Raw genomic sequence first — 12,023 nt, 5'->3', positions numbered from 1 at the left:
AAGCTTGTTAGCACAAAACGTTAAGTGTGATATATAGTAAAGAATTTGCAAGAAAACGAACATCATAACCTGAAATTACCACGATCGTGTGCTATTTTAACCGCAAAAACCCAAAAATAACAGAGTTATCATGGCAATCAGCCGGATTAGTAATATAGCGCGCTAAACAGGGCATAGAACGAGGATTAGTCGAAGAAAACATGGAGCACACCAATAATTATCACCCTCAGTCGAAACATAGCCGCAAATTAACAGTGCAAACCCAATCATCACAGAAACAGATCATTACCCCATAATCCACCGATAGAAAACGAAGATTAGCCACAAAAACACGAAAAATATCGACAATTATTACCCTTAAACGAAAAACATCCACAAATCAACAACACAAGCTCAATCGCAGCAAAAATGGAATGTTGACCAACATTCTACCGAAGCGAAACCCCATAAATCGTCAATTCAAGCAGAAACAGAGCAATACTCCACAATTCACAGGTATAAACATCAGATCTATAAATAAAATCCTGATTCTACGAAGAAACTTTGTATTCACCCATAATTGAACCGATCAATCGGTAAATAAACATATATCCCCCCAATTCATGATTTACGACTTTCGCCACCTTTCCTCATGCACCAAAAACATAATTAAACACAGATCGTAAAGGATTAAAAGCACATCAACTCGAAAAACGTAATTAGCAGCTCGAAATCATCTGGGTGTCCGAATTATCGGCTCAAACGGTACCGACACACGCGAACCCGATTATTTCAGATCTGCGCGCGCCGGCAACCACAAACTCACATCCTAACTCAGTTATTTTCCCACAGACGGCGCCAGTTGGTGAATCAAGGACCAACACCTAATCTACAAAGCGATAAATATAGACTATACCTAGTGTGAATGATAGGAGAAGGCAAAGTAAACATTCGAAAAACTCAGAACGGGAGAAAAGTAGCTGTTGTATTCGAAAATAAGAGATAGCGTAAATACAATGCACGAGCTCAGGTTCTATTTATAGATTACAAAGGGAGGGTAACATGGTAAATTCATCTGTGGTGCATGCGCCTTGTGTGGTCGAAGGGTAGGATGGTAATTTCGTTTTCACGCGGGAACTCTTCTGCGTATTCTAGTGATTCCGCTGATGAAGGTAATTCCTCTGGCGAAGGCTGCTTCTCTGGCGAGGGTGACTTCTCTGGCGAAGGTGACTTCTCTGGCGAGGGTGACTTCTCTGGTGAGGGTGACTTCTCTGACGAGTGCGCTTCTTCTGCCATACTCGTTCCGCTGGTGGGGCCGATTCCTCTGATTTGCATCATTTCCCTACTCTGCATATATCACTCCTCATCAGCGGGTTTGAGAGGCATTTGATATCCACGGATAGTTTCGTGGTTGCAATTCACTATCCATTTAGTTAGTGGGTATGGGTTTGGATACTTACTATCCATACCCGCGAAACCCGTTTACCCGCGAAAATATCCGCAAAAATACCAGCCAATCACCCGTTTAATTTGTTATAAATTTATGATTAAATTTTATTTCGTGGGTATCCAATGGATAGTGGGTGGTGGGTATCCGGCGGATAGTGGGTGGCGGGTATCCAACGGATAGTGAGCGGCGGGTATTCGATGGATAGCGGGTGGCGGATATCCGACGGGTAACGGGTTCGCGGATACCCGATGGATAGTGGGTATTCGCGGGTGGCGGGTTTGGATACCATTTGATATCCATGAATAGTTTCATGATTAAAAATCACTATCCATTTAGTTCGTGGATATGAGTATGAATAGTCACTATCCGTATCCGTCGTACCCGATTGCCATCCTAATTGAACCTCACGTGTCTGATATGATAATTAATTTCTTATTAGGTAGCTAGGCGATAACAATTTTGTAGCTTGTATAAAATAAGAGACGGTCTTAGCAATTCAACAAAGAATCTTTCCTAGTAGAGGCCTCAAAACCATCGCTTATGGGTTTGGTAAGAAGCTTCCAATTTCGAGGAAATTATAATTTCAATACCTAGAGAGCATCAATGCTCAAAAGGTGAACGCCAACAAAAATTTGTATATTGTTTATATATATATAGGGTTAGATTTTATTGAGAAATTCAAATGTGTTGAGAAGTTGAGAAGCAATTCAATAGATGAACATGTCAATTAGTTTCATGAATGCGGGTTTGATCTGGGGTTCGATTCTTGACGGTGGCGTATTTTTTAACAAATTAAATAGATTCGTATGTTCGTCAATTATATTTGATATGTTCAAAGAATTTATTGATCTGGGTCTAATTATCATGTTCATCAAATGTACTGATATATATATTTTCTTTTTGAGAAGATTATATATATCATTCGTATATAAATCTGCAAATCAATTATGTATATCTTCTAAATTGAGTACTGTTGTGGACTGTGGTGGGTGTGAATTTTCCTGCTAATCACAAAATATATAAATAATCGGATTAGAACAAAACAATTTGTTCATGATGGAATCTAATTCTGAGTGGCAACGTGGAATTAAATGGGCGTTTAATGCATCAAGAATGCATTCATAGCTGGATTGCTTGAATTGAGTTTGAATAAAATATATAATTAATTGATTCTAAAAAAATATATAATTAATTGATGTCCGGTTGCTGTATATTTAAATCTCGAGAATGCGTGCTGGTCCTGTGAGACAGGCATCCCGTTTGAGAAATATTGGAAGCATTTAAGTCAATAAAAACATACTAGGCTTCTAGGAACAATCAAGCCCTCTAATATTAAATGCTTATATTACAAACATTGCAAATTCACCACAAAACTTCTTTGCATCCACCACTCCAACCTTCTTTCAATCCCTTTTACTTCTCGCTATGAGGTTGAGAATGTGTTGTATGATTAAATTCATTTCTATACACGCCGTAACCAACAAATTAACTATGGGGAAAAAAAAATTGAACAAACGCAACTAATTCACTTTTCAAATGTACTAGTGACTAATTTACTCTGATCAGATGAGTTTTTTCATTCCAATTCCCAATTAAACATGACAATATTATATATGTCAAGTTATTTGAAAGTTAGATGTTCCGTGAAGAAATAATTGATTCCAAATGTAATCAGTAGATAATAATGAGGCGTATGCAGAAGAATTGAGAGCGTGTGCAGATAACAGTTTCCCATCTAATAATGTATAAACAGTTTGACAGATACCTTAATATTTCCTAGCTTAATTTTCTCGTCCTGACTCCCAATGAAGCAGTCATTTAGTACATAATGATCAGTATATATAACACATAGATAATTAGAAATAGCACAATATAAATTAATACTAATATATCTAAGCACACACGATCAGAACGAAAATATATTTGCTTGCAAGATAGGTTACTACGTTCACCAAAAAAAAAAATGATTTATCATACCTAAAGTGTGTTGATTCTTAAGTTAGCAAGATGAATTCTAGCGGCAGAAGGTAAGGAATAGAATACTGAAAGAGGTTGAGTAGATGAAGAAAAGTAATTGCAGCAATTAATATAGGAACATTAATGTTTAACAGCAGGTACAGGGTGGAGAAAAAAGGAAAAAATAAAAAATCTGCAAAAGGAAGAAGCAAGGGCATTTAACATCTTGCTGCAGCTAGCTAGGCTTCTAGCCTTGTTTCTTCCTCCCCTTTCTTTCTTTCTTTCTTCTCGTCAGAGCTCATTTAACAATCGCTGAGAAAGCTAAAAAAGGGCTTGCTCTAATTAATTCTAATTCAGAAGGAAAAAAGAACAAAAAGAGAGATGGCGCAGAAATGGCTTCTTCTTTCTTTCTTTTTTCTTTTTTTTTTTTGCTCTAGAAATTAACTAACCACAGTAGCAAGCAAGCAAGCAAAGCCTCAGCTGGTGGCTTAGTTGTGAAGAGGATTAGGCCCTGTGTGTATTAATCTCATTTCTTCCTCGTACAGTTTCGATGATGATGGGGTTGAGCCTCTTGCATGGTGGTGCAGTAAAGAACCATGAAAGCGCGCTTTTCTTGCCGGAGACCACCGTGAGCGGCTGAGTGAGCTGTGCTCCGCCGCTGACGATAATACACAAACTTGTGAAAATATCAAGAGGAAGAACCCAAGTGAAAAAACTACTATAATTCTTGGCCTACAATTGATCCTCCTCCTAATTTCACCTTGTATAGAAACTGACATTGTTTTCGGCACCAACTTCACTAGCTGCTGCTATATGTATAGTAAAACTACTGAACTACAACAAAAGTGGATGCTGAAAGACAAGGTGAGGTGAGACATCATGGGATATTCTAATAAACCCTATTCATAAAAAGGAGAGAGAGAGAGAGAGAGGTGTCTCCTTATCTTATGGGTTTAGTCACATGATCTTGACCCTTGATTCCTGGAACCTTCTTATGCATATCTTACTTTCTCCAACTCTGCATCTTGGCTTTTTTTATAATAGTTTGGATTTTACTTGTAATGTAAACAAAGAATGGGGTTTGGATGTGCAATGTGATTAGGTTTTGGGAAAGTGGTTGTTGTCTATATATGTAGAAACGTGGACTCTTGTTTTGTGGTTGGAGAAACTAAGCTATGAGAGTGGGACTCTCCAGTATTAATAGCCGCTGTCTGCGGACCATCATGCGCCTCTAAATTACATCTATATTTTTTTTTCCAATATTTTAAATTTATCATGTATTTATATATAGGGGGCTTTGTGAAATGTGATTTTCAAGTACGTATTAACACTACTTTTTTGGTGGCCTCCCCCAATAAATTGTTTAGAATATATATATTTGAGCTTGCTGTCCATAACTCTTTATGGGATTGACTTTAGTTTAATTTCATCCTATAATGCAATGCCTTTCAGATCTGTCTCAAACTTGGTTTGTTTCTCTTTTGTAATCTGCTGATCGAGCTAGCTATCTAGCCAGATGCCACGTCAGCTTTGTGTTTGTCGATAAATATTAAAATTGGTACAAATAAATTAAGATAATATATATTGAGATATTTCTAAAGAAATAATATAAAGTTTTAATAAATATTAGATGAGTGAAGAAAGAAATCAATTTTATTGAAATATTATATGGTGAGCTGCATCAAAAAATAAAAGATATACATTTTTGTGGGACGTGCCGAAAAAGAAAGATTCCACATTCAAACATTGATCATATCAAATTGCAAATTAGGTATTAAATGAAATTATCCCGATAAAATGAAGTGGCATTCTTCCGCGACAGCTGCACTCACAGAAATTATGAGTTGAATGAGACAAACTGGAATTACAACTATTAACGTACGTAAGTGGGTTAATACTATAATATTGCAGAAATTTTATTTCAATTCTTCAGTCAAAGATTGCTACATGTGCTTTCCAATTAATAATTCAGGTTCTCCATGGTTTTTTCTTTCTTTTATGCAATTAATCAGTGTGATAGGAGACAATAGTACAAATTCAAATTTATAATCTCTCAATTAAAATATTAAATACACCAAAATAATCTGGTTAGTGAGTTTGAATCGAGCGTGTATACATAATAATTGCGGGCTATATATAGTTAATAATTAAATTTATTAGTATATATATGTGCAAGAAAATATTGGTGGGCCTTGATACTTGATAGACCCCAAAATGTCATTTACATATAGAGTGTTTAAACTGTGTGGCTTTCTCCAACTAACCATAAAAAAAAAAAAAAAAAAAAAAACCAACAACAACAAAAAAAAAAAAAAAAAAAACAATTAATCATATATATTAATTGAGCTTACACGAAATTTGTCCACTATACTTTTTGACATGCATATTATTATAAGAAAAAATATTGTATAATCATGTCTACATATATATCATATGTTTTCTTCAATTTCCAGCATGAGGTTTAAAATATTTTTGGGCCTGTGCAGAGATAACAATTAAACCAAGTTTGTGAGGTGTTTTGGGCCACATAAGGATCGAACACTTACAAAGGGCCCGTTAATTGTTTCCATGAAATCTATGTTACTATGTATATGTAATAGCAAAACAAATTACGTACACACATTGCCTCAAAAAAAAAAAAGTACGTACACACGTTACCTTAATTCTAGATCTTATGTGGTATTTCTTCATATTTTTATTTTTAGTTTTTAAATCATAATTTATGCCTTCTTAATTTCATATTTTAATTTTAAACTAGTATGTCCGCTCGTGCGATGCACGAACTACGATATACTATTTATTCTCAATACTTTCACTCACAAACGCTTAGACTTCTCTCTGGTTTCTCCTCGAAGACCTTCACCATAAAATCTCGTTCATTGTGTCACGTGTGTCGCTCGAGATACTTATAGAAGACTTGATAACGGTTCGTCAGAACACTTGATCGTTATGGTCCCACAGTGGGCTTCAAGTTATTGGGGATGGATCCAACAATTAGAAAATAAGACTTTGGGTACATTCGATTCAATAGACACTTGCAACCTGAAACACAAATAACATTAGAGCTCTCCTAGGAGCACTAGTAGGTCTTTGACACTCAAGTTAGTATATAATTCAAAGTAATTGATAGGAAAGCAATATTGAAACATAAATAGCTGAAATAAAATTGATGAGGACTGTAATTCCCATCAGCGCTGTGCTTAGCAATCTAGGCCTATTTTACCTTATTATTACTATTATTATTATTATTATAGAAACTAACAGCGCAGGTACGATCGGATATCTTAGATAAAAGAGTAAGAAATCCACCTAAGTAGATGGAGTGAAGAATGATTGCACACAGAAACCTTCCCACGCAGCCAAGGTACCTTCCTGCGCAGCCAAGTAGCTTTCCCGTGCAGCCGCGCAGCCAAACCAGAGCAGCGCAGCCGAGCTGCACAGCCAGACCAGAGCAGCGCAGACCAAACCAGAGCAGCGCAGCCGAGCTGCACAGCCAGACCAGAGCAGAGCAGCGCAGACCAGAGCAGAGCAGCGCAGACCAAAGCAGCGCGGCAGCGCTGCGCAGTCAGAGCAGCGCCACCAAAGTGCCTTTCCTGCGCAGCTACGTGTGATAGTTCAACTTCGGGAATAAGACCGTTGTACTGAGTTTTGGGCCCAATTGACTAGATGAGTGGGCTTTTAGAATTAGGGTTTGCTCACAAACTATAAATAGCACATCTATTGGAAAACTAGAGGATCAACTCATTCAAGCAACACACTTGTAATATGTAACTCTCTCTCAAAGTATAGTGAAACCAACGAAGAACCTCTCGTGGACGTAGGTCTTGATGGCCGAACCACGTAAATCCGTGTGTCATTTATCGCTTTCTAATTTCTAGTTTAGGTGTTGGTGATTCCGTGCTTCACCAACTGGCGCCGTCTGTGGGAAATTGAGCTAAGGCGTGAGATTCATCATTTTTCCGGGTACTGTTCATTGAGAGGATTACTGTTCATCGAAGCTGGATTACTGTTCATCTAAGAAAAATGAGGGAGATTGGGGATTTGGGTCACTGTTCATCGACGAAAAAAAAAAAGAAAAAAAATGAATCGGGTTTTGGGTCTTGGTCTTTCCAGATTCCGGCGAAGGGAGGTTTTTTGGGAGAGATCAACTTCTTCACAATTTTGGCTTCATGTTTAGAGAATTTCACACAGCCACGACACTCGCCACAACAGTTGTCACTTTCGCCGTTTTCCGCCTTTCTCGGCGGCCCTACCATCCGCGAACTGCATATCTGGACGCCGCTCCTCCGCTGCCGGCGAATTGCCGCCCCTCTGCAGCCACGCAGAGCTCGATCTGACCTCCTACTCCACCATCGATTAAAATGGCCGCCGCCTCCCTAAGAGCCAGAATCCACCGCCGTGTTTCAGAGGCCCCCCCATTTAGCTGGGTTCGCACCTCACGAACAAAGTCGGGGCCGATTGTTCTAATTTGGGGAAAAGGAGTGTCTAGGTCTCATGGAGAAACTACAACAAAAGCTAAGTCTCTCTGCATTTTCGACTATTTCTTTGAACATATTTGGGATTGGGTGAATCTTGTGATTCGTCCCCTCAATCTTCGATTAACCTAGAATCACCTTGAATTTGCCTCTCTTAAATTTGAGAAATCATGTTTAGGTTAAGGTCTCTCCATTGTTTCTCTGATTTTAGGCGTAAAAATTATTGCTCGATTGCAAAAATCATAGCCGGTCGTAGAGACCTCAAGCAAGGCACAGCGCAGCGCCGTCACGTACGTCGCCGGCCGCCTGAAGAATCTGAAAAGCCAGCCTTCTACCTCTGTTCTCTTTCACAGATCTGGATCGGGTTCCTCCCTGTCGTCGGTCTTTACCCAAAAAATAAAAGCATCTCTTCGATCCAAAATCAAAGATCAAAATTCTCTACCTCTGACTTTACCGCCGACCATCCTGGATCTTTGGCAATATCTTCGCTTCAAGGCTGGTGATGCCCTGCCTGGAAACGCCACCGCCGCCGCCGCGCACTGCTGCTGCTTCTATTTCTCAGATCTAGACGTACCGTTTCTCACCAGTTCCGCCGAGATCGTGTCCGGGCGAAGATGATGCAACTCGTCATTTTTCTCTTCTCAAACCGGCAAATGGTCGACTTGGCCTCCGACACAAGTTAAGGTCCAGCTTCCTTCCCGCTCAAGCGGCTCACCGCCGACCAAGGATGCTTAATCAGCTATTCAATGACGCCGTTCAATTTGGCAAAGATTCAGATCAGGAACGAACACTGCGAAGCTAAGTTTCTCATCTCTTTTCGCTTTGATTGATTTTCTGATGAATCAATTGCTTGCCTTCTACTGCTATTGTTGTCGATTGACATGTTGCAAAATGCATTTGTAGAAAAGTCTTCATTTAGCTTGAGCTTGTTTGTCATGTTGAGTTCGAATGTTCCCACGTGGTGGGTATATCGCTGGTCAAATTTGCATATGCCTACTTTGAATTTACGAGTGTTTATCTCTAATTCAATTCGGCTTCGCGAAATCTTTGTTCGATATTAAGTACATGATTGTTGATGATTTGGAAAAATGGGGGGAAAGCCCCAAATCAGAATGGGGCTTTAATGGTTTTCAACTGCCATTTTGATCGAGGTTAGTTTAATATTTGATGGCTGATCGTAACAACTCTCCGTTCTTGCTCAGCGCAGCTTATATCAGGAAATCGAAGAAGAGCCGCTGGCTATGTCACGATCACAGCCACAACGAATCTAATCAACCTTTATTCCTAAATTCTCAACATGAGTGCAGTTTCGGGATTCTAATCATCTTATTCTTTGATTGCGAATATGAATATATCAGGTACAGAGCATCAGTCTAAAACATATCATGTCTGCCGAAAGCACGCCGATTGAGAAAACAGAGCCGCTGCAAAATTTGTTCTCCTTGAGCTGGAGATTCACGTATCTACACAAAAAGAACGGGCACCTCTGGGGACGAGAACACATCTGCTCAATAGACGTGGTTACCAGGGATCTAGATCAGACTAAATGTTACCGGAGCTAACGCTGGAGAGGGCAGCGCAGGCATGGCGGTAATCCTCGAGGGCAGCGCAGTACTGTAGTCTTCGAGGGCAGCGCAGGTTCACGAAAAAGACTAAATAGGCAGCGCAGGCTCACCAGGAAGATTCAGTCTTGCTGCTCAGCCCGGGAAGAAATTCTCAATATTCAGCGCAGGTTCATGGGTTCATGGAGACGCACGAGAGGGCAGCCTCAGTCGCGCGATTGAGGAGAAGCTCCAGCGCAGCTCTTAGCATCTGAATTCCGGCGCAGCTCCTTTCCTTTTTTCTCTCTTTTAACTTTTATTTCTGCTGCTGATTTCTTTCACCAGGATTTGGTTAATCTCTGGCCGTAGAGGCAGATTTTCGCTAGGGTGGGAATCTGAACAACAGAGCATGAAGCTGGTAGTGCAAGACGTATGTAATTCTTCCCCCAAAGGGGTCCAACAAGCCGTCGGGATCCGAGATTGGAAATTTGAGAATCACAAAAACAGAGCCCTGAAGGCCAACGAGTTTAGACATTCTGGGATTAATTTATAGCTAAGTTACAGTTTCTCAATTTGCTTTGATGCTATGTTTAATGTTTATTGTTTGTGGGTCATTTACATTGTGAAAGACGGCATAGAATGGCATGTTTCTATTGAACACTCTTATTTAATTTGTGGAGCGCTTGCTGTTGGGAGTTATTTTGAATTGCTGAAGGTTTCCTGAATATATACTATGCTCTCATAACTACCCGGTCATATGCCTATAGATCTTTTTGAGCTTGGTTAAGAGAAAATAATTATGTGGAGATGCTCTCATTCATTTGACTATACTTTGTATTTTGGGTACTTTAGAATTTGTTTAGTCTCCTAGGACAAAGCTCAACTTTGTTCCTGGCAGATCGTGCTATAGAACTATGCCTGTGATTTGTTCCTTTACTCAATGTATGGCTTGCTATGTCAGTAGTATGAAATTCTCAATTCCATCCCCTGAATCTCTAAGAATCGAAGCATGTTGTGTTGGGGGTTTCATTTAAATTCTTGAGTTGATAAAACCTGATGATCTACTGAACTTGTTTGCATAATTGTTGGAATAAGATCAATGATGATTGGGAGATAAGCACATTCACGAATCAATTTGGTAGGAAGTGCATCCATTTGTTAGTGTTTTTCAAATTATTTTCATACTGGAATCAATTCCATAACCTCAATCGCTTGCTTTGTTTGTAATCTCTCTTTTCGTTGTTTGATTTTTGTGCAAGGAATATCAAGTAAAACTCGAGTGCTTAAGAAAATTATTAAGAGAGCCTAGTGAGATTCTATCGAAGACCTGGTTTCTAGTTGCTAGCTACTATTGATTCGGCAAGAATCTGGAGACTATCAAGACGATTGGGCCGATTGGGAAGATGTCAAGTGGAGCCATCAGCCTAGGATTCAACATGCGATATGATGCTACATGGCTTGTTTTATCACAAGACTGCGCAGGGAGGGAGAGGGCAGTTCACCAACTGCGCTGATGCAGTATGCTGATGCAGCGCAGGAACTCTACATTATCTCAGCGCAGAATATAATAGTCGTAATGTAACGAAGGTAACCCACTAACTAGTGGTGATCCAGGTACTTCGCAGACCTATAATTTCTCACTACATGATCTTAGAACATTTTATCGAAGCATGAAAGCATGATTAGGATTTGGGAAATGTTATACTTTACCACTTGAGAAAAATCATGATTTATATTATCTCTTGAAGGGATTTGGGAATTTGATATTATGTCTTGGAAGCTGCACACCTTCTGCATATGTGCCTAGGTCTAAAATATGAATTAACTAAGTATACGAAGCTGCATACCTTCTGCATACGTGCTAGGGCTTGGAACATAATTTGGATAACATACTTTGGGACCATAGAGTCATACTAGCCCTGTCACTAGCATCACAAGTAGGAACACCAATCACAAGCATATACATAACATGTTTATTTTAATCATGCACATGTTACTAAGAGGGAGGGAGTAGGGTATATGTTGCCATCTGTATTTTTCTTGAAAATTTACAGCACATCAGTAATGGTTAACAATGCTGGAAAACCTGCTTCGGCAGAAAATGAGCTTTAGTGGCAATTCAGCCACGCTTCGGAGGGGAAAGCCTTAAGTAGAATTTGGGTCTTCTCAGCGCAGTCAGAATATTTATCTCAGTTACCTCTGCGCAGCTATCTCAGCACAGTCAGCGCAGCTATCTCAGAGCAGCTATCTAGTTATCTTAGCTACCTCAGGGCAGCTACCTCAGCGCAGCTATCTCAGCACAGTCAGGGCAGCTATCTCAGCTATCTCAGAGCAGCTATCTAGTTATCTCAGCTACTTCAGCGCAGCTATCTCAGCACAGTCAGGGCAGCTATCTCAGCTATCTCAGAGCAGCTATCTAGTTATCTCAGCACAGTAAGGGCAGCTACCTCAGCGCAGTTATCTCAGCGCAGTCAGGACATTTATCTCAGCGCAACTATCTCAGTTATCTCAGTAGTTTTCAGTGCAGAATGTCCGAGCCGTTGTCAGTTCAGAATGTCTATGCTCCGCGCAGGAATATCGTAAGCCGCGAAAGTTAGACAGGGTTCTTTGATTGTCTATGCT

The 12,023-nt window shown here is 39.7% G+C and overlaps 1 long non-coding RNA gene across 1 annotated transcript; it reads right to left on the bottom strand.

Moving 5' to 3' along the window:
- Positions 1-3,486: 3,486 nt before the first annotated feature.
- Positions 3,487-4,555, bottom strand: LOC130986510 (uncharacterized). The gene is made up of 2 exons (XR_009089287.1): positions 4,146-4,555; positions 3,487-4,043 (listed from the first exon to the last, which is right to left on the bottom strand). It is a non-coding gene; the product is annotated as an uncharacterized LOC130986510 (long non-coding RNA).
- Positions 4,556-12,023: the final 7,468 nt, after the last annotated feature.

The sequence above is a fragment of the Salvia miltiorrhiza genome, chromosome 5 (genome assembly GCF_028751815.1).
Source record: "Salvia miltiorrhiza cultivar Shanhuang (shh) chromosome 5, IMPLAD_Smil_shh, whole genome shotgun sequence".
In the NCBI taxonomy this organism is placed as follows: domain Eukaryota; kingdom Viridiplantae; phylum Streptophyta; class Magnoliopsida; order Lamiales; family Lamiaceae; genus Salvia; species Salvia miltiorrhiza.
This window is presented reverse-complemented; position numbering and strand designations above follow the sequence as displayed.